A 22,863-nucleotide genomic window follows, 5' to 3' on the forward strand; every position below is an offset into this window, starting at 1 on the left:
AAACGCAACCAATCGTTTAATTTATTAAAAATCCAATAAATTAAATATTTTTAAAAAGTTAATAATTATTAAAATAATTATTAAAATAAACCCGAGCGTTTCGTTGCTGGAAAAGCAGTTATCAAAACCGTATCGTTTTTATCGTATTTCTTTATCTGAAATATTTATTCGAATTAATATTAACCCATAATAATTATTGTAACCCTCCAAGGATCAAGTATGTATTTACTACACATAAACACACAAAAGTCAAGTAATCGCCGTTAAATTAATTAACAAAAAGTTAACAGAAGTGACGGAAAAAAGCAGGGTTGTTACAACTCATTCCTCTCTTCTTCTCTTTAATATATTGACAGCTTCCATGATCACCTTCCACCTTCGGCTTGCACCAACTTACCATCGAGCCACCACCACCTCGACAACCATATGCGTTCTCTTTTCTTTCATGTTCCTTTCTCTCGGTCGTTAGTCGAACCAAGCCTTCAACACCACCGAGACCATCCACTTTAACTCCCAACCACCGCCACCCTATAACCCAATCGATCACTTTTAGGGTTGTTATACAAGAATCTTCATCAAGAACACCACCCACTCATTTGTTTGCCTTCCTATGTAATCGACTCAAACCACCATTTCCACCGCCACCTTCACAAAAGCCTATAACTTTTTTTTTTCTGTTACTAACCGACACCTCCCATCACAAAATTGTGAACAACACCTTGACCACCATTAGTTAACTCCATTATTCCTGGTTCACCACCGGTTACCTTCACCACCATCGTTATGATCTTGTCGTGAACACATGAACTACTACTACGTATTATTTTATTTTTTTTCTTTTCTTCAGCTCCTGCAACTGTTGCTATCTGATACGCTGCTGACCTGCTGCTATTATGACACCTTCAACTCAAATATAAACCCACTTAATGATTTCAGTTCCGTTGCAAATCGCAGCTGATTAATTTTTCCTATTTGCAACCGTGTACTTCTACACCCTACAACTATCACACTTTACTTTGATGCTACTACTGCGTCGATACTTGTTGCAGCTGCAGTTGCATTTCTTCGCTGTTTTTCTGTCGAACATACCAACTCAAAGAACACCCAGAACTGTAGCTACTGCTATTTGTTTCTGTTTCGGGTTGCTTTTTGACAGTAAAAGAAAACGTGGGAAACTCATATAATTTTGGGCTGTTAATGGGCCATTTCTCTTGTACTGATATTTTGGTTTAATACTTGTAACGGGCCAGTATTATTTTCTTTTGGGTCGTGTTTCCTAATGGTGATATTGGGCTGAGACACTAGCTTCTCATTTTATTTATTTTTGGCTGAAAAGATGGTAATATCAAGAAAAAATATCATGGTTGGTCCCTAAAGTTTGTATCAAAAATCAAGATGGGACCTAGAGTTTAAATCGATCATGGTTGGTCCCAAATTTTTAACATTGTACACGTTTGATCCCATGATTTAACAGACGTTAATACCATCTAGTTAAATAAAATACGTTCCAAACCAGTGATGGGCTTTTTCGTTATTTTACATGTTGGTAGGTACTCAAACTGAAAAAGTATTAAAAATTCAAACATAAAGGTCAAAACCTTTACCTATTTCGATCCATTTTTTTAATCTTCTTACAAGAATTTGCTTATTAAATGTTGCTTCCCAAATCTTTTTTCAACACAAACACAACTCAAAATATTTCATCACAAACACAACCCAAATCATCGAAGAAAGTATCTAGGTTAAAATTTACAGGCGGCTAGATAAATCGACCGCGAGTTCAGATATATCTTTACCCCCAGACGGTGGGGCTCAACCATTTACGGCGGTTACGACAGTAGATCTCGTCCAAATACCCTTCCATAGCATAATTCACAAATAGTTTATCTTGATGTCGATTCCATTTACAAATGGCGGTTGACGGCGATGGTGTAAGACAACAACCCATAGGAAGGTGAGGTAGTTGTGGTAAGGGTTTCTAAGGATTTTTAAGAAATATGGAATTTTGGAGATAATAATATGGAGACGTTATCTCGTTGGCTGAGTCTTCGATTAAGCTTGGATCCATCGGGTTCCTTCTTTACGTTGTTGATTGTTTTAAGGTTTGATCGTGAGAGTGTTGTTGTTGGTTGTTTTGATTCAGTAGGTCACCATCTCATGTGTTGAAATCATCTTGTATTCAAGCTGCTATTATGGGAATTAATATAATCTCTTCTATTTTGCAAGTGGAGTGTCTGGACACATACAACTCCAAAATGAATCAAGTGGACATTCAATTTACATGATGAATGTTTCATTTTTATATTCCTTTTCAATTTTTGGTTGCAGATCATTTTATGTGGTTGATTTTACCCTTCTTGCAATCGTCGGTAAATGTAAAATAGGGTTTTAAGCTGAAACATGTAAAAAGATGAAAATACCCATCACATGATTGGCACGTATTTCACTTAACTTGATGACATTAACATCTGTTAAATCATGGGACCAAACATGTACAATATTAATAACTTGGGACCAACTATGATCAATTTAAACTTTAGGTCTCATCTTGATTTTTAGTACAAACTTTGAGGACTAACCATGATATTTTTTCTAATATCAAATACATGATGATCACGATGCATGTATCATGATGATGATGATGATTATGATCACAAAGTAAAGATGGTGATGCATGATACGATGTTGATAATGATATAATTTAGATGATGATGATGATGATGATGATGAAGAGAATTAAAAGGGTTTTGAAGAAGATAAGACAGAAGTATTGGTTTAATAGATTAGGGATTCAATTTATTTCACAAAGAAACAGATGGAGGAGTGGTTTAGAGTGTGGGTGTTTAAGTGAGATGTCACGGGTTTGAGCCCGGACAGTGGCGTTTATTTTTTTAAAAAACCTTGTTACTATAAGGTAGTATTCTCATTATTATTATTATTATTATTATTATTATTATTATTATTATTATTATTATTATTATTATTATTATTATTATTATTATTATTATTATTATTATTATTATTATTATTATTATTATTATTATTATTATTATTAGGAATATAAGTATTATTATTATCATTATTATTAATTAAATATATCATTTTATTTAGATTAACATTATTAGTAAAATTATTATTTTTATCATTATTATCATAATTAGTATTATTATTACTCATTATTAGTATTAGGTGTTATTATCAATATTATAGTTTTTATTATAAAAATAAAATAACTTATTATTATTATTATTATTAATATTATCATTATCAAGATTTTTAAATATTATTATCATTATTTTTACTATCAATACTATTATTTATTATTATTAGTATTATAAAAATATTACAACTTCCTATTATTAATATTATTTTACCAAGTAAAGTATTAGTGATATAAAAACATATTTTAATATAATCATAAATATAAATATAAATTTTAATACATTATATAATATTTCTAAACATTAAAATATAATGTTTATAATAAATGACATATATATGATATATATATTCTAAATAAAATATGTTAATAAGAATTTGATATATAAATATTAATTATTTACTTAAAATATATAAAATAGTTATAACTAATATATTTGTAACATATAAATTACTAATATAACAAGTATAGTAATATTATTAATATACAAACTTGTTTAAATATTATTATATGTTTTAATATATATAGCAGATATAGGTTCGTGAATCGATGCCAACCCTGCATTGTTCAGTTCAGTTGTATGCATATTTTTACTACAAAATATCGTATCGTGAGTTTGTTTGCTCCCTTTTTACTAAATGCTATTGCAATAAATATTTTGGGACCGAGAATAAATGCGCTCTTATAAATATTTTACAAAATAGACACAAGTACTTAAAACTACATTCTATGTTGGATTACTATACCGGATATCGCTCCTTTTAGCTTGGTAACCTAAGAATTAGGAAAATGGCCCCTAATTGACGTGAATCCTAAAGATAGATCTAACAAGCCCCAGTCAGAGAATTTGAACTGCTTTAGTACTTCGATTTTATTTATACAGACGAAAATGATTCTGTTATGGGGATATTCTAGATGCATTTTGTTAATGTTGGTTACCAGGTGTTCATTTTATGAATGGATTTTATAGTAGTGAGCAGACCTGCACTTTGAAACGAAATGAAATATTGTGGTCTATTGAAATTATTGAAATGATTGTTTATGATAAACCTATGAACTCACCAACCTTTTGGTTGACACTTTTAAGCATGTTTGTTCTCAGGTATGAAATAAGTCTTCCGCTGTGCATTTGCTTATTTTAAAGATATTACTTGGAGTCATTCATGACATATTTCAAAAGACGTTGCATTTGAGTCGTTGAGTTCAAAAATATTATTATTAAGGAAATGACAGATTAAGTCATTTATAGTTTGGATATATTATGAAATGGTATGCATACCTGTCAACTTTCGTTGTAATGAAAGTTTTTCTTTTAAAAACGAATGAAATGTTTGTTAAACGTTTCATATAGAGGTCAGTACCTTGCAATGGGACCAAATGTTGAAGACTTCTGTCAGGCGGATTAGGACGGGCCTTCACAGGTGGTATCAGAGCGGTGGTCTTAGCGAACCAGGTCTTGCATTAGTGTGTCTAACTGATAATCGTTAGGATGCATTAGCGATTTTGTACTTCGACCTTAGCTGCATATTATAACTTTTGTTAATCATTCCTAGTGGAAAATTACCTGCTTATCATTCCTAAGTCTAGACACGTCTTACTGCATTTATTGCATAGATAGTGTATAGACAGATTCATATCTTAGCATATCTGTTACTATAAACTTTGTCTGACAGCTTCCGAAGATTCCTCCGTAATCTATGAGATTTTGGTATTATATATACATATGTAAATTATGTATTAAAGGATACCAATCTAAGTCCTATAATCTATTTTATATCGAAATTCATTTCGCTGATAGTACAAGATGGAACTCGCAACTAGTTCAAATTCCTCGGATTCCGATAGCTATTCCGACATGGATATTCACCTGAGCTCCGAAAGCAGTGTAACCGGAATGGATCAACCAATTAGTTATCTTCAATTATGTATGAATTGGGGATGGGTTCGTAGTCGACTTAATCAATGGAGACGAGAAGAAGGCGATCCTTTCCACCCACCAACCTGCACTCTTGGCGAAGAACCTGAAGCACTTACCGGCGAACCAGTCCGAAACATCATTTTCACTCTTATTTCCCGAATATCTCGCCATGATTATATACTATCTCAAATTCAATACCTTATTCATCCGTTCGTTCCAACTGTCAACCATCCCGGGGTAATGGAAGAAGTCAATGAACTTCGTGCTCGAGTAATGGCTTTGGAGAATATGATGCACAACTTGCAGGCATCACAAGCATCAACAATACCATCAGCGTTAGCACCAGCAATACCAGTACCACCAACAACAACGTCCGTATCACACGCCTCAACATCACAATCTGTACCTCAAGCATAATCTTCGTTCTACATCTTGTTCTACATCGATTATCTTCGTTCTACGTATCGTTCTACATCATTATCTTCGTTCTTCATGGCGATTATGTAATCTCTAATGTTTTAGAGATTATGTACTCTAGTTCTAATCGTAAATCAGGGGAGTTTAATATCATATTAACTAATTAAATCCATGATTACATCTGAAGAAAATATATATGTAAGTATATTTTCATAAAGATTGTAATTAAAAATTCTTTTGTATAAACTGTTAATCGTGAAAATATTTTAAGGGGTAGGTAATACCCGAGAAATATTTAGATTTCACATTAATAAGTTACACTGTACATTCTTCAATTCTGATTCAACAGTCATTAAACTATCCTACCTACATCCACAGATATACGTATTCGTTCACCCAAGAGCAACCATTTTCATTCAAATTCAATTACATATTCTGATTTTGACAAATCAGAATCCAAGTCAAGATTTGATAAGTGGCATAATGAAGAAAATAATGGACAAAATAAAAATTGAATTAGAAACCAATTAATTAACTAAGTAAAATTTTAAATCTATACTAACCAAATCCTAGCTAACTGTTCCTATACCCGTTATGACTATTTCCTTATTACATTTTATTTATTGTCATTTTAATTATCGCAATTAATTATCCCAATTTTAATACTCGAAATTTTTTTTCATCATCATTTAAATACTATTATTTATTTTACACACTTTAAATATCGTCATTTAAATAAGATTATTTATTTTACGCACTTTATTTATCGTCATTTAAATACTGTTATTTATTTTATGCACTTTAAATATCGCTGGATAAATCGGAACACATGTACCCAATACGTCTAGATTAATTCTAAGACAATAGTTTGTACAATGGGTCGTGATTGAGTCTTAGGCAATACGTATACAATACGTCTATTAATTTTAAGATTATATATATTGGACCAATGCACTATTGGACTATTGAACTATTAGACTACTAACATTGGACTACTAACCTTGGACAATTTAAAACACATTTTGATTTAAAACATCGTTAATAAGTTACATCTTCTACAGTTAAACATTTCTTCAAGTTTGCCACTTGATTTCATCTTAAACAATCTTTTGTATCTTGACGATTACAATCTGCGTTCAAATCCTTTGAAATTCTTGAAACACCTCGGATTGATAACCAATGATTCAGTTATGATAACTTTAAATGCTGAGGAAGCAGCAAAACTGTAGATGGTTTTAATGGCCAAAAGTTTGATAATAAAGAATGGAATGTTGAAAATGCTCAATAGAAAATTTGGTACTGAAAAACGGATTGAGCAAACCATGAAGGAGTATGTAGACAAATCACAGACACTAAACCTGTACTTCAAAGAATCCAGATGATTTTGTATATGATGAAACCTTTAGCGAATACCTTGCTCCTTACTTATTCTAAATCCTTGCGGAAAAATCTTCTTCGTTATCCTTTGATTCTAGATATTCTAAAATTTCTAAGATATCATTATATCTTTCAGTATAAATATCTTCGATATTTCTGAAAGATATCTTCCTAACTATTCCTGTCCGAAATTAATTATCCCCTCGCGCTATCTGTAATACATCATAAAAGAAACTGTTTTAGTTTCTATATTCTGTAAAATTCGAGATTAAATTATGAATGTTTTCTTGGAGAAGTGTTGGGAATGGAAAGCATGAGTTAGTATAATATAATGACGCTTGGCCAACGTGGTTATATTACAGTAAGTCATGCTGAATTTCTAATGGAACGTGATGATGGTTCACAGACCATACCCTCATCATGTGTCATGTTACATAACTCTTTCATTCTAGTTAACCTCTAAACATATCAAGAACATATTTTCTTGATAGTTCTATCCTCCGTGATTCTGGTAATTTAACAAAACAAATCGTGCTATTACATTTCTTTCTGTTTAGTATATTATGATCATTCAAAACTTCATACATACGAATTCTGGATCATTATTCGCTTTACTTAAAGTCGGGAAGAGGAAACAAAAGCATGGAATTCCAAAATATAAGGGAAAATATAAAGCCCAATAACAACATAAAAATTACAAACCGTGTATATCAATGCGTATAGCAATATAAAGACATGAGAGGATTAAAAACATTATAACTCCAAGGTAGTAGTAGAAGTGAACAGATTCCTCTTGTGGTAAATGAAAAAGAAGAATGACTAAAACGATAGTCAGGAAAATATCAAGGATTAGAACTGGATTAAGCATTTTCACAATCTTTTAGAAGTATGAATGGAGAAAGAAAATATAGGAGGGGTGAAAATAATTGAACGGAAGAGATGAATTTATATCGAAATATCAGGCATAGCAATCGAGGTAGATGATCGCATTTAATTAAAGAGGATCCTAATTTCTGTATTCACAAAAGAACCGAATCTTATATAGATTTCGAAGATTATCTCTAAATTCCTTGAATTCCGGAAATTCACCGTGACTACGTCAAAAATTAAATCCCTATCTCAATCTTTTGTGACAGCTTCACTCATACGCTTCACATAATCAAATCATTTTATCTATATTACTCAATAATGATAAAACTCTATTTATCAACTCATATTCGTCATGAAAATATTTTTATGGTTAACCATAACGACTTAAATCAAATTTCGGGACGAAATTTCTTTAACGGGTAGGTACTGTGATGACCTGAAAAATTTTGACTAATTTTAAATCAAACTCTCGATACGATTTAATATTTTTGACACGATAAACAAAGTCTGTTAGGTTGAGTCTCAAAAATTTTGGACTGTTTCATATATTCACTTGACCTTCGACAATTCTCGGCGATTCACGAACAACTATTTGTAAATAGATACATATATATTTAAATATGTATATATATATATATATATTTTTTAATTTAAAATATTATTTAAAATAATATATGATTTAATTGTTGGAAATAAATATGTAAAATAATATACAATGTAATGAAAACTATTATTGTAAATATATATATATATATATATATATATATATATATATATATATATATATATATATATATATATATATATATATATATATATATATATATATATATATATATATATATATATATATATATATATATATATACGTATATAAATATTACTTGTAAATATATAAAATTATATTAAATCTAATGGTTTAAAAATATATAATATATTTATTTTAGTAGTTAAACTTGCTATTTAAAACTGTTTATATATAGAAAGAGAATATATTAAAAATAAATGATTTCGAGCTTAAATAGTAAACAATTGTAATACTCGGTTGGCATTTCGCTTGTGTTCATATAAATCTAATACGAGTTTATGAGGATTTAAAATAAAAGTTGAACTGTAAATCAATTACGAAGATTTAGGTTTGATAAAAATATTTTTACCTTTTTAAATTATATTTTAGTACTCCGTACATATTATTTGGAACAGAAAATAAATAATTAACGAACATTTTTATCAGGTTTCAAACAGTTAATGACTGAAATAATTAAATGAATTTAAAATAAAAATTTGGGATTTTAGGAACACTTTTATATATTAACTGTTTAGCAATGAGCACGAAATAATATCCTAAATCTTATGTCGACTCAATAGTGACCGGTGGCTTTACTGTATTCATTAGAGTGCACATGTTTTGATTTTTAAATTATATTTTATTTAATATTATATCAAATACTGTTTCAATGATCACAACCTCTCTGAATCATGGAGTGTTATATATCTATAATTAGATTAGATTACATATACATACTTATACTTGATCAATCACTTACACACATTCCTCTCTTCTTCTCTTTAATATATCGACAGCTTCCATGATCACTTTCCACCTTCGACTTGCACCAACTTACCATCGAGCCACCACCACCTCGACAACCACATGCGTTCTCTATTCTTTCATGTTCCTTTCTTTCGGTGGTTAGTCGAACCAAGCCTTCACCACCACCGAGACCATCCACTTTAACTCCCAACCACCGCCACCCTATAACCCAATCGATCACCTTTAGGGTTGTTATACGAGAACCTTCATCAAGAACACCACCCACTCGTTTGTTTGCCTTCCTGTATTATCGACTCGAACCACCATTTCCACCGCCACCTTCACAAAAGCCTATAACTTTTTTTTTTCTGTTATTAACCGACACCTCCCATCACAAAATTGTGAACAACACCTTGACCTCCATTAGCTAACTCCATTATTCCTGGTTCACCACCGGTTAACCTTCACCACCATCGTTATGATCTTTTCGTGAACACATGAACTACTACTACGTATTATTTTATTTTTCTTTTCTTCAGCTCCTGCAACTGTTGCTATCTGATACGCTACTGACCTGCTGCGGTTATGACACCTTCAACTCAAATATAAACCCACTTAATGCTTTCAGGACCTGTAGTATTATTATTATTATTATTATTATTATTATTATTGTTATTATTATTATTATTACTAGCTTAAGGCCCACGAATTTGCGGGCACTTTTGTATGGGTGTTATCGAAAGTGTGATTTCAAGTAAAGTAGCTTTATATATAATCTTTTTGTTTGATTACAAAGCAAAACAAAAATAAAATGTAATGCTTTTAATGTTTAGTTTGTAGTACAATTAGATATTGGTTAATAGTTATACTCCCTCCGTCCCATCTTAAGTGTCCACTGTTGACTTTTCAAAGTCTTTCTTTGTCAACTTTGACTGCAAATAGCTTTATTTGTGTTATATAATATTTGATGAAAATTATTTGGAATGAAAACACGTTTAAACTCAATTCATTCATATAATTTCCATCAAATATTATATAGCGCAAATAAAAATATTTACGGTCAAAGTTGATAAAGAAATACTTTGAAAAGTCAACCGTGGACACTTAAGATGGGACGGAGGGAGTATTTGTCAAGAAATTTAAGTTTTTACACGTTGATAACCATCACAAGGACGATTAGCTATTTTGAAAACAATTCACAAGAAATTTAAGTTTTTACACGTTGATAACTATCACAAGGACGATTAGCTATTTTGAAAACAATTCACATGAATTCATATAAAATACAATATCATAATGACTACTTGTATTTGTTCGTTTTACTTTATCTACAAATGATCATTTGTTGATTTTAGTGATACATCATTTCATATTTCATATATATTGTTTTTTTTTCTTTCTGAAAAGTATTACGGAATCACCCAGAAGGACTTAACCATCCATGTGTTCATCTCCCACAATTGCATAACTCGCCCGCAACAGCTGTTAGGGAGGAAATCCGGCCCAATCCGAGGGCATTGATGGTAAAACTCTCCCTCCCCCACCGCCCCTGCAACGCGATGTGCGAAAGGCACTCTTGAGTGGGATTCAAGGGTAAAGAAGCTAGGGTTGATCAGTATTTGTTTTGAAACCGTCTAACCCGAAAATCAAACCGAAAAAAACCGAAACCGAATTTGAAAAATAGTTTTCGGATCGAGTAAAACCGAGATCGTATTTGAATTCGATTTTCGATTCGGTTTTGAAAATTCTTAATTTGGTTAAAACTGAAAACAGAATTCAAAAATGTTAACTTATATATTTTGTATATTTATTTTTTAATGTCGTTATATTTTGGGATCCAATTATCTAAATAGATTCTCGATTAGTGACCTACATTATATTTATGCTACTCATATTATCATGTTCATCTTTTTAATAACGGAAGCAGTAAACGTCACAATTAAGTTGTAAATATTAATAAATCATTGAATTATTGATTATTTAATAGTATGTCATTGTTTTAGGTTGTAAATAACTAAGACATCCGTAACGCCACAATTAAACTACCATGATTTTGAATTTTTTTTCACGATTTTCTGGTTTTAACCGAAACCGAACTGAGTTTGAATTCGGTTTTCGGTTTCGGTTCGGTTTTCATTTTGAATTCGGTTTTTAGTTCGGTTTTGCACAAAAAAAATTTTAAAACCGAATACACCGAACAAACCGATAATTGAACCGATGAACATCCCTAAAAGAGGCAACCTTGTGTGCAATGTTGCACCCCACGGGAGTCGAACTTCTGACCTCTCGCTAAGAGAGGCACTCCCATCAATAGGTACTCCCAAGGCGTCCACCGGACTCCCTAGCATAGCCTTTCCTGCAGGGATATTGCAGATCAGACCACTACCACATGAGCTATAATAGAAGTTCATATTTCATATATATTGTATTTGGTATTCAGAAAACTAACCACCTCGTGAAGACGATTTAATCAACCTGTCGATAACTATTTATGTTAGGTTGTTGATATTTCCGCAAACTAAATTGATAAATCCACTATATTCATATATTCAAAGCATGTAAAGAACTAACAACCATTTCATTGCAACTGTATTATTAAGTGCCAATTTAATATTCACGAAATGAGTTATTAAATACATGTAAGCATGTAAAGAACTAACAACCATTTCACTACAACTGTATTATTAAGTTAAGTGCCAATATAATATTCACGAAATGAGTTACTCATATTAAATACATGTAAGTTGAATTTAAAAGGGTATGTCATAAACTACTTTTCATTATAAGCAAAATACACTTGTGACTAAGAAAATTACAAACTCTGTACTAAATACTAATCTTGATTCACCAGAACACAATTTCAAAACCCAATTAACACCCAACTAATAATAATAATTAGGTACTGCGGTACGGGCATTGCGGAGGTTTGCGGCTTTGCGTTATGTGTTGTTATTGTTGGTTATGTCAATGCATGATGGTAGAAGCTACGTTATTATGTAGCTAGCACCAGTCACATAGTTTGCTATTACAAATTTACATTTTATCACAGTAGTTACAAAAGTGTGCCGTTATGGTAGGTACATGGGTTTTAGAGCACATAGTAGTTACAAAGGTGTGCGATATCTACTTACCAAAAGAAGTTTCTGACATTGCTGCTACTGCTGCTATATGTAAGTGTGACTTTGTAGTTAATCTTTTTGTCCAGTTCCCACAGCTTACTCCATGATTCTAATCTTTTAACGTGTTGATGAATTGTACAGAGAACATAAGTTGTTTGCTATTTATGAGTATACTTTGGATCTCCTGCAACGTAACAACACGTAATCTATCTGCTTGTAGCAAACATAACCAATATCATTATAACATGTTTAAATTTTTAAGTATGATTGGATTGAAACATTCTAAGGAAAGAAAATGGTTCATGGCCATGAAATGTTTCAATACAAAGCCTGATAAAGATTGAATATTTGGAACATTCAAATATTAAATGCAATTATTCGTAAAAAATGAGATTGATGTATTACCAAGCATAGTTTTCAAAATAAGCAGACTAACCAACCAAATAGAGTATCATATACACCTTCATTTTCAAAGGATCTTACATAAAATTTGTTGGTTCACCTGCTTATCTTTTGTGTCTTTGTGAACCCGCTTGACAGAAAAACCAAAGTATAGTAACACACAACATATTACTTGAAAAACTATAGTTTAAATGGTTGGTTGTCCCTTTATGATCAAATCATTAAAAAAGAATTCATGAATAAAGATCCTATCTTGACGTTTGTTTATGCGTAGCTGTAGATGCGTTCTTTGCCCAATTTGAAGGTGGTCAGTAAATGATGATTGGTGTCGCTATCTATATAGTCAATGACCTCAGACCATACCGTTCTACTTCAGTTATTTATAACCTGCATAATTAGAAATCCAATAACAGATAGTTTCATGAGTTCTTAGTGGTTGAGAGCTAAGTCATGTTCCAAACATAAATGATTTACTCCGTAATATTTAATCCAAATGAGCTTAGTAATCATTTATTTTGCTATTGCATACGAAATACGTCAGCAACCTTAGTGTACCAAATCTTTTTAAATGGGTCAAAATGGTGACATATGTTTCTAAAGTGCCTGTTGAAAATTTTGACATTATTTAACTGCTAAAAAATTAAATTTCTCACTATAAACCTAACATGTTTTGACCCATAGCTCAACATCAACAAATAAAACTCCAAACATGATTTAAGAGATATGTTCTAATAACGTATTTTGCTATTGCATACGAAATACGTCAGCAACCTTAGTGTACCAGATCTTTTAAAGTGGGTCAAAATGGTGACATATGTTTCCAAAGCGCCTTTTAAATGCATTTGTGACATTATTCAACTACTTAAAATTAAAATTTCTCTAAATAAAGCTAACCTATTTTGATCCATACCAAAAATCTTCACAGTATACAGATAACGGGATCAAACGTTTGGTTGATCAAATGGGTCATTTTGATTGCCCTGCATGTTGAACTCAGTAGACCTCCTAAATCATGTTTTGAAAAAGTAACAGATTAACTTTAACTCAACATATGATGCAATATTTTGCTAAAATTCAAACTCATCACAACATATAAAGCACATTATTTTACATTCATTAGTGAGGATAACAGATAAACTCAACACATAGATAAGATTATTTCACATTCAATATATAGAGCTTTTTTTAGTTATTGATTCGACCGTAAGCTAATGATCTGTTAAATAACATATGAAATATAAAATTGATTACCTGATTTCATGACATTAGGGTTCGTTTATATCGCATAATCTTCAACGATCGCCTGATTTCATTTGGCTCTTCTAACTCGAGGTGCATGTTAAGTTCTATTTCTTTGAACTGATTACACCGTTCATTCAACATTCACATCTTCTATTATAGTTTTAAGCTATCAATGTATCTTAATTTCTTTTTACTGTATAAGTTAACTTTTAAATTTAGGTTGTATAAAAATAATTATATATAGCAGAACCAAGTTGTTATAAACCTATCACCTTGATCCCATTAAGAATTTAACTAAAAGTTAAAAATTTTAACAAAAAATTATACATACCATTCAGTATCTTTGGCACACATATTTAATAGTTTGAACACATCTTGAATTAGCTGCAAAAACAACAAACAAGAACATCATACGGAGTATTAGATAGCTGAAGTCTTATAGTAATATATCAAAAGTTTACTTCAAAAAGGATAAAGTATGATATATATATATATATATATATATATATATATATATATATATATATATATATATATATATATATATATATATATATATATATATATATATATATATATATATATATTCACTCAACTCGCTTGTGAGTTGTCAACTTAATGATTAGAACTCATTCTTGAAGACAAAAGTAGTACCAAAAACCAGGTTTTTTTGAGATCTTTGATGAACTCTCACCATATATATGCAATTAATCCACAAAGGAGAAACAAAAGCAACCCAACCTAGTAATGTTAGCAACATCTGTAATTTGCATTCTCTAAGATTTTAAGAATCAGACTAAAATCCAAGCTTAAAATGTATGTAAATTTACCACCTACCCCAAGCTTAAAAACACACATTCAAGTGTAAAATTAGGGCGTGGACAGATCCAGTTGGGTTAATTCCTCCACTCTTCATTCATTTTCATTTTCCGTAATTATTTTATCTCTTTATATGTTCAATGAGACAGTGCCTATAGCTATACTTATATACAGAAAGATGATGATTATGATTACAAATAAATAATAGAATTCTCATAATACTTGCTGCAATTTATAATTTTAGCTTCTAACCATATTCCAGCAGCCTCAGCCATTAATTGTCAGTTGCTTCCATATTCTTCTTTGAATATTTATTGGAATCTTTATCAAAAAAATCAAATAAAAACAGCTTAAGTGATAAATACATTCAGTACATGTACGAATTCTAGTTTAATATATCATGAAACCTATACATACAAACCATCATATTCTGTAAAAATATTATTTTTGGTGGTAAAAGAGAATGATCACATTTTTAAATAAGTTGTGTTCATTTTGGCCTCAATAAAAGCAACAATGAACTAATTTTACATAATGACATATAAAGTCGGGTTTGATGCTCTACATACAGATAACCACAACCACATGACATAATCAATTCACACGAGCATTTAATCAAACACCTTATATGCATAATCATAAACTAATTAATTGTAGCAATATCAATAACGATTTGATGCATGATTAGCAATAGACTCAATAAAATTATCCTGAAACGGTGATCATAAGCACATACTATACTATTATTTTAACATATCGGATGTTCATGGTACTAAAACCCTGATAGATTTACAGATTAGGCAAAACCCTAAGTGAAACTTACAAATTACGAAGTGATATTTCGATCCAATTAAAGGCCGCCTGTAATGGTGTTTCTTCTTGAATCGATCTCCGTTCCCAACTGAATGGACTTAAACGAAAAGTACATGATCTGCGATCTTCCTTCTTTAGCACTTTGAAGAGAGAAACAATTGAGAAAAATGAAGTTGCGGTTCTTAATTTGTTGAACGATCTGATCTTTGATGTGGAATTGATATTGGATATTGATGGTCGTTGTGTGTGGAATTGAGAGGATTTAGGGTTTTTTTTTGTGTAGCTTTATCGTTCCGGTCAATCTGATTTGAAGGGTATTTTTGTAATCAAATAAATCAATCTAGGATTACGATGTCATTAGTAAGATTAGAAAGAAATTTAGGGCTAAGATCAAAATGGTTAATTAAATGAATGCCTAAGATTAGTTTATGCTCTTTAAAATAATCTATTTTTACTTTTGTTATTATATATAGTATAGATATAGACTATTTTTACTTTTGTTATTATATATAGTATAGATATAGACTATAGATATAGATAGATTATTATTATTATTATTATTATTATTATTATTATTATTATTATTATTATTATTATCATTATTAAGATTTTTATATATTATTATCATTATTTTTACTATCAATACTATTATTATTATTATTATTATTATTATTATTGTTATTATTATTATTATTATTAGTATTATAAAAAATATTACAACTTCCTATTAATAATATTATTTTACCAAGTAAAGTATTAGTGATATAAAAACATATTTTAATATAATCATATATATAAATATAAATTTTAATACATTATATAATATTTCTAAACATTAAAATATAATGTTTATAATATATATATATATATATATATATATATATATATATATATATATATATATATATATAATACGTTAATAAGAATTTGATATATAAATATTGTGACGATCGCTCCAAATCCATATGGACGAACACGTCATTCATCGATTTCATTGCGAGGTATTTGACCTCTATATGATACGTTTTGTAAACATTGCATTCTTTTGAAAAAGCACACCATAATTGAATATTTAAATCAAAGGTTTTCGACATCTGATGATTTCTACATATAGACAATCACCGTAAATAATAGTTTACAATAGTACTTCCGTTGACAATGTAGTCAAAATAAGATACATGGTGATGATTTGGTGAATGCAACGTTTCCTTGAAAAATATGCCATGTAAGACTCCATGCACATAGCTTGTCTAACATATAAGCAAACAGCGGAAGACTTTTAGGGAACCTGAGAAAAAACATGATAACAAGTGTCAACACAAAGGTTGGTGTGTTCATAGTTTTAATGTATCGCATAATCTGTATATAAAGGTGGATCACAAGATTTCAGTTGTTTCATCCAGAAACGTTTATCAAAATATTCTACAAGATTGAGCACCCTGGTAACTAAGCTTTAACGTTATAATAAGTACCCATGTTTTAACATACATGCAATCAACATGTACAATACACGCAAACCAACGTGTACTAAACTCAAATAGCATACGTCTGTTTTATAGTTCAGGCTAGGGTTTCTATACCTGGAACAGACGGGGATGTCAAGCCCTATGGATCCATATACAACTACTCGTGCCCACCAGTTCTTTTAACTGGCAGTTACTAGTTACCAAAGCTAAGGGATTTTCGGTTCAAACTGGGTATAGAATTTAGTATGTACTTGTACCCATTACGTTTAAAATAAAGTGCATGTATTCTCAGCCCAAAAATATATATTGCAAAAGCAATTAAAAAGGGAGCAAATGAAACTCACCTTATCAGCACATAAAGTTGTTCACCAAAACATGACTGAAACTCGGAATACCAAATAACCGTAGATCTCAACCTATGTAACATCCCGCGTTTTTTCGTTAAATTTATTTTTAACACTGTTTTTTTTTTAAATAATATCTTTCGATATTTAAATTCGTGGTTTCCGTTGACTAACGTTCATAATATTTCCATTATTTAATTATAACATCACTCGTTTGCTCTAGCGTTTTTAAAATATTCGTTTGGTAAATTCCCGCACCCGCTTTGAAACTTGAGGGACCAAAGTTGACTAGTGGGCAAACTAGTTGACTAGGTCAACTAGTCAACCCACCACTCATTCTATCTCACCTCTCTTTCTCTTTTTCTCTCTAATTCCATTATTGGAACTCAAACACCAAATTCACAAAATCATCATCTAAACCCGAATCAAGAAGCAAACATCAAAACAAATTACATATTCGTGATCCTCTCTTCATCCTCTACATTTTGGTACCAATTTCATCTCGTTTGGGTAACATTTCTAAAACTCTAGATTTCTCTGAATTTGTGTTTTTGACTTGAAATGGTGTTATTTAGTGTATATGGCTCGTGTATAACATGAATATATGTTTTGTTTGTTTGATTTGTTGTTTTGGAGTAACTAGCATGAACTTGAAAATTGGTGTGCTTAATCTTTGATTTTGGATGAGTTAGTGTTGTTAAATTGTTAAAGTTCATGTTTTAATTGTGTTACTAGTATCACTAGCTTCGTTTTGATGCGTAGGTTGATTAAGAAAACTTCAAACACATGATTATTGATTTTTGTGAATTTTGGGTTAGGGTTTGATAGACTTAAAACGAACTTTTGATGCGTTAATGCTAGAAAATGTTGTTAGTAAGTGTTTAGTTGTAATGTATTTTTCATTACCTTCAAAACGGCATATCATATGTGTGAATTGGATTCCCGAGTCAAGAAATGCATTTTGTAAACTTGAAACGATGATTTTGAACATTTAATGATCACTTGACGAGTTTTCGGTTATTGTAAATGATATTTTTGCTTGATGAAAAGTGGTTAGTTGTATTCCTTGTCAAAATACCTTTCCAACGATATAAGATACGTGTTTTGAATGTTTACGGTTCACAAGTTATGATTGTTTGAAGTTGGATCCATGCTTGAGTGTGAAAACTGCCAGACTTGCTGATCAGTTAAATGGAGCGGCGCGCCATTTTGGTCTGTCCCAAATTCTTTTGATTTTCACGTTTTCACCCCCGCTTACTCGTAACTCCGATTAACATGAAACTTGGCCAACATGCTTATATATACTTTCTCATCATGGAAAAATTGTCGGATACCCGACCCGACCCCGTTGACTTTGACTTTGACCAAGTTTGACTTTTAGTCAAACTTAACCAAACACTTATGAAATCTTTTTAATCGTATTTTATACTTGATTCTTGCATGAAACTTGACAACGTGATTCACATGCTACATAATCGAGTCGTAACGAGCCATATGACTAATCGAACACATTTCGCCCGACCTTGTGTCGTAACCGGTTAATTGATACAACTTACTTGTTTAGGTCAAGGCTAAGCAACTTTCATGCACGCGTTTACTTTGTGAAGTACATTTATACTCGTGCACTTGAGGTGAGATCATAGTCCCACCTTTTCAACAACTTTTTATACTTTTAAATTGTGGGCTGAGAAACATATACTTTGTTACATTTTGTACTACTTACTTTTATACTTTGAACACAAGTACAAGGAAAACAAACATTCCACAGCGAGTTAGAACAAAAATCCTCAATTCGATTATCATTAGTTACACTTGCAGGGTGTAAGCGAGAACTTATATTATGTGGCCATACGGGTTTGACAAACCCTCATTTCGGAAGGTTCGCTACCGTCTACAGATGAAATATATTTTCGAGAAACAGTGTATGTTCTAACACTATTGTGATGGGGTTCTATGGAAAGAAATGTTAAGTCTTGATAATTGGGTGCGAACAATACTTTTGGAATGCAAACGATTTTGATAATCAACGTTATGGGAATACTAAATCTTGTGGTTCAAAAACAACGTTTATTACAAACACCTATGATTTCACCAACGTTTTTCATTGACAGTTTTCTATATGTTTCTCAGGTTCATACTTGGCTATTTGATACATGCTTCCGCGTACACTCATACTTGCTTGGGGTCAAACATACTTGCATACACTCTGATTTCTTGCTTGGGGTCAAGCATACATACATACATACATACATACATACATACATACATACGCTAGTGATAGCACCTTTGGATTCAAACTTTTGTCTACATACATACGCTATTTATAGCAACCGTGATTTTAAACTTATTATGTCGCAAGTTATTTCATTTATACTTTATACTTTTGTAAACTTAAACTTATTTTCGAACCGTTTGGTAAACTAAACTTTGCAAGTCTTGTGCGATTCAAATGAATGCGACATAATTTTGGTCAAACGAGTCTCATATAGGGACTACGACCACGTAACGAGACCTAAGTTAGCGGTGCCGTCAATGACGATTTTGTCGGGTCGCTACAACCTAGAGAACATATGTTGGTCAATAAATGTCTATCAAGCTAGGTCTGGTCATAGTGTATCACAATCCTAATGCTCGAGATCGACATACAAAAGTTGTCCAAAGTCGTTTCAAAAAGTTAATTTTGACAATAGTTCAACAAAACGAGACGTACCTTATATAAGGATTCATTTACTTGGTTGATAATATTCAAAAATCCAATTTATCAATCTTACAAATAAGTTGTTTAAATATTAATTGCAGATTCAAAAGCAATTCCAATTAACGTCAATCATAATTCAGTTGACCATATCTTTTGATTCGTTCATCGAAATTACGCGATTTCTAAATGAAAAATTATTGATTTTTCGCCAGCTTTCCAAAAACATGCATATCATATACCTTTTATCAGTAATATATATATTTAATTCGTGATTCATCATAAACTGTTTAACGACGAAATTTATCATACAAGCATGCATAAATATATATACTCGAGCACTAGACATGGATACATAAATAATATATAAAAGATAAGATATGAATGCTCACGTATCAATATTGTGATTCAATATTGCAGGAAAGTACGTAGACGCAACAGAGATGATAAACACTAGGTTTGACTTGTGAACAATACCCATGAGCATTACCCATAACCTCCAAACTATAACCCATAGTTTCTTAGCTCTATCCCGCTCGAAAACTCTTTTTAAAAGTGATACGCTCATGACCTCGTCGTAGTATTTTATGTATATATACTACTAATAATAATATTAGGATTAATAATAATAATAATAATAATAATAATAATAATAATAATAATAATAATAATAATAATAATAATAATAATATAAATATAATAAATAATAATACGGAGGAATGAAGGAATGAAGAATGAATCAGAAATCAGAAAACGTTCGAGCTTTATAGCACTTGGCCTGTCCCAGCACCTCATGCGATCGCATGAGGTTTGTATGGGATTCTCATGCGATCGCATGAGTCCCTCAGCCAGCTCACATCATTTTGTTTTTATTCTTGTCGACATGTTTAAATAATATAAATATAATATATTTTATTTATATAATTAATTATATATTATATTAAATTCATGTGCATAGTTAACCTGTAATTTTTGTTCCGATAAGTCGTACGTTATCACTCGACTCATGTCCCGGTTCTGGTTTCTCGAACGTCCTTTCGTACGCTTACATAACTAGTACTTTACATTTCGTGACTCGTACTTTTGTCAAAATATAGTCTTAAATTACCAATAATTTATCTTATTTGAAATGTAACTTATACATTTGAGTGTTTTGGTCATTTACTTCTATAAATCAATGTCTCGTTATTTACTAATGTAATAATATTATCAAACGTTTTATAACCAAATTAATATTACATTTTATCATATTGATAAATATATATTTTCAATATTAATAAACACATTTTAAAATACATATCGCAAGTTATTCATATATCTAATTCCAACAGTTAATATTCCTTATTATTGTATGTGTCCAAATTACGTTATTTAAACAAAAACATATTAACAATCAATTCTATAATATCTAAAAACGTTTTCACACATTTGAAACACCATCAATTGAATATTATGCAGTTTAGTTTTCCACTAACTTTTATCTAACTTTCGTTATCAAACACTTTACCATTTATTCCGAATACCGTTATAAATGAACGATTTCTCAATTCAGTGTGGACCTCACAACAGAGACCTGTAATAATATCATAATTCTTAAGGGACTTAATAAATATCTTTTAATTCAATTGTTTGGCATAATCCTTTAGCTCCGTAGCTAAATATATCAATCAGATAATCAAACCAATAAGTTTAATACACATTATCATATACTCAACACTTTATTACATTTTCAAGTTATAGTATATATATATATATATTATATATATATATATATATATATATATATACATATACATATATATATATATATATATATATATATATATATATATATATATATATATATATATATATATATATATATATATATATATATATATATATATATATATATATATATATATATATATCTATTTACATATAATTGTTCGCGAATCGTTGAGAACAGTGGATGGGTAATTGAATAGTTTAAAATTTTGGGATTTAATTTCACAGACTTTGCTTATCGTCTCAGAAACGTTAAAGATTAAGTTTAAATTTGGTCAGAAATTTCCGGGTCATCACAGTACCTCCCCGTTAAAGAAATTTCGTCCCGAAATTTGAGTGAGGTCGTCATGGCTAACAATAAAAATGTTTTTATGACGAATATGAGTTGATAAATAGAATTTTTATCACCGTTGAATAATATAGATAAAATAATCAAATTACTCGAAGCGTATGAGGGAAGTTATCGTAATAGAGTGAAATGGAGAATAGAGATGCGTCTTATCTCTTGACGTAGTAACGATTGATTTCCGAAATTTAAGGAATAAAAAATCTTCATAATCTAAATAAGATTTGATTCTTCTAAATTTAAGGAAATTAAGATTTCCTTTGATTAAATGCGTAATCTGCCTCGATTGCTATGTCTGATATTTTGCTATAAATTGACCTCTTCCGTTTCATTTATTTTCACCACTCCTATAATCTTCTTCCTTATTTAATACTTCTTAATAGATTGTGAAAATACTTCATCCAGTTCTGATTCTTGATATACTCCTAACTTTCATATCTATCATTCTTCTTTTTCATCTGCCACCAGAGGAATCTATTCACTTTTACTATACTCTTGACTTTATAGTGTTTTTAGTTCTCCCGTATCTTTATATTGCTATACGCATTGATATACACGGTTTGTAATTTCGGGG

The 22,863-nt window shown here is 30.6% G+C and overlaps 2 long non-coding RNA genes across 2 annotated transcripts; both read right to left on the minus strand.

Annotated features, from left to right (window-relative positions):
* Positions 1 to 11,270: 11,270 nt before the first annotated feature.
* LOC139852041 (uncharacterized) lies at positions 11,271 to 13,042 on the minus strand. The gene is made up of 3 exons (XR_011760880.1): positions 12,408 to 13,042; positions 11,726 to 11,751; positions 11,271 to 11,632 (listed from the first exon to the last, which is right to left on the minus strand). It is a non-coding gene; the product is annotated as an uncharacterized lncRNA (long non-coding RNA).
* Positions 13,043 to 13,064: 22 nt separating this feature from the next.
* On the minus strand, positions 13,065 to 15,942 carry LOC139852040 (uncharacterized). Its single transcript, XR_011760879.1, has 3 exons — positions 15,682 to 15,942; positions 15,111 to 15,179; positions 13,065 to 14,423 (listed from the first exon to the last, which is right to left on the minus strand). It is a non-coding gene; the product is annotated as an uncharacterized lncRNA (long non-coding RNA).
* Between the last annotated feature and the right edge of the window lie 6,921 nt (positions 15,943 to 22,863).

This window comes from Rutidosis leptorrhynchoides, chromosome 6, assembly GCF_046630445.1.
Source record: "Rutidosis leptorrhynchoides isolate AG116_Rl617_1_P2 chromosome 6, CSIRO_AGI_Rlap_v1, whole genome shotgun sequence".
Classification (NCBI taxonomy): Eukaryota; Viridiplantae; Streptophyta; class Magnoliopsida; order Asterales; family Asteraceae; genus Rutidosis; species Rutidosis leptorrhynchoides.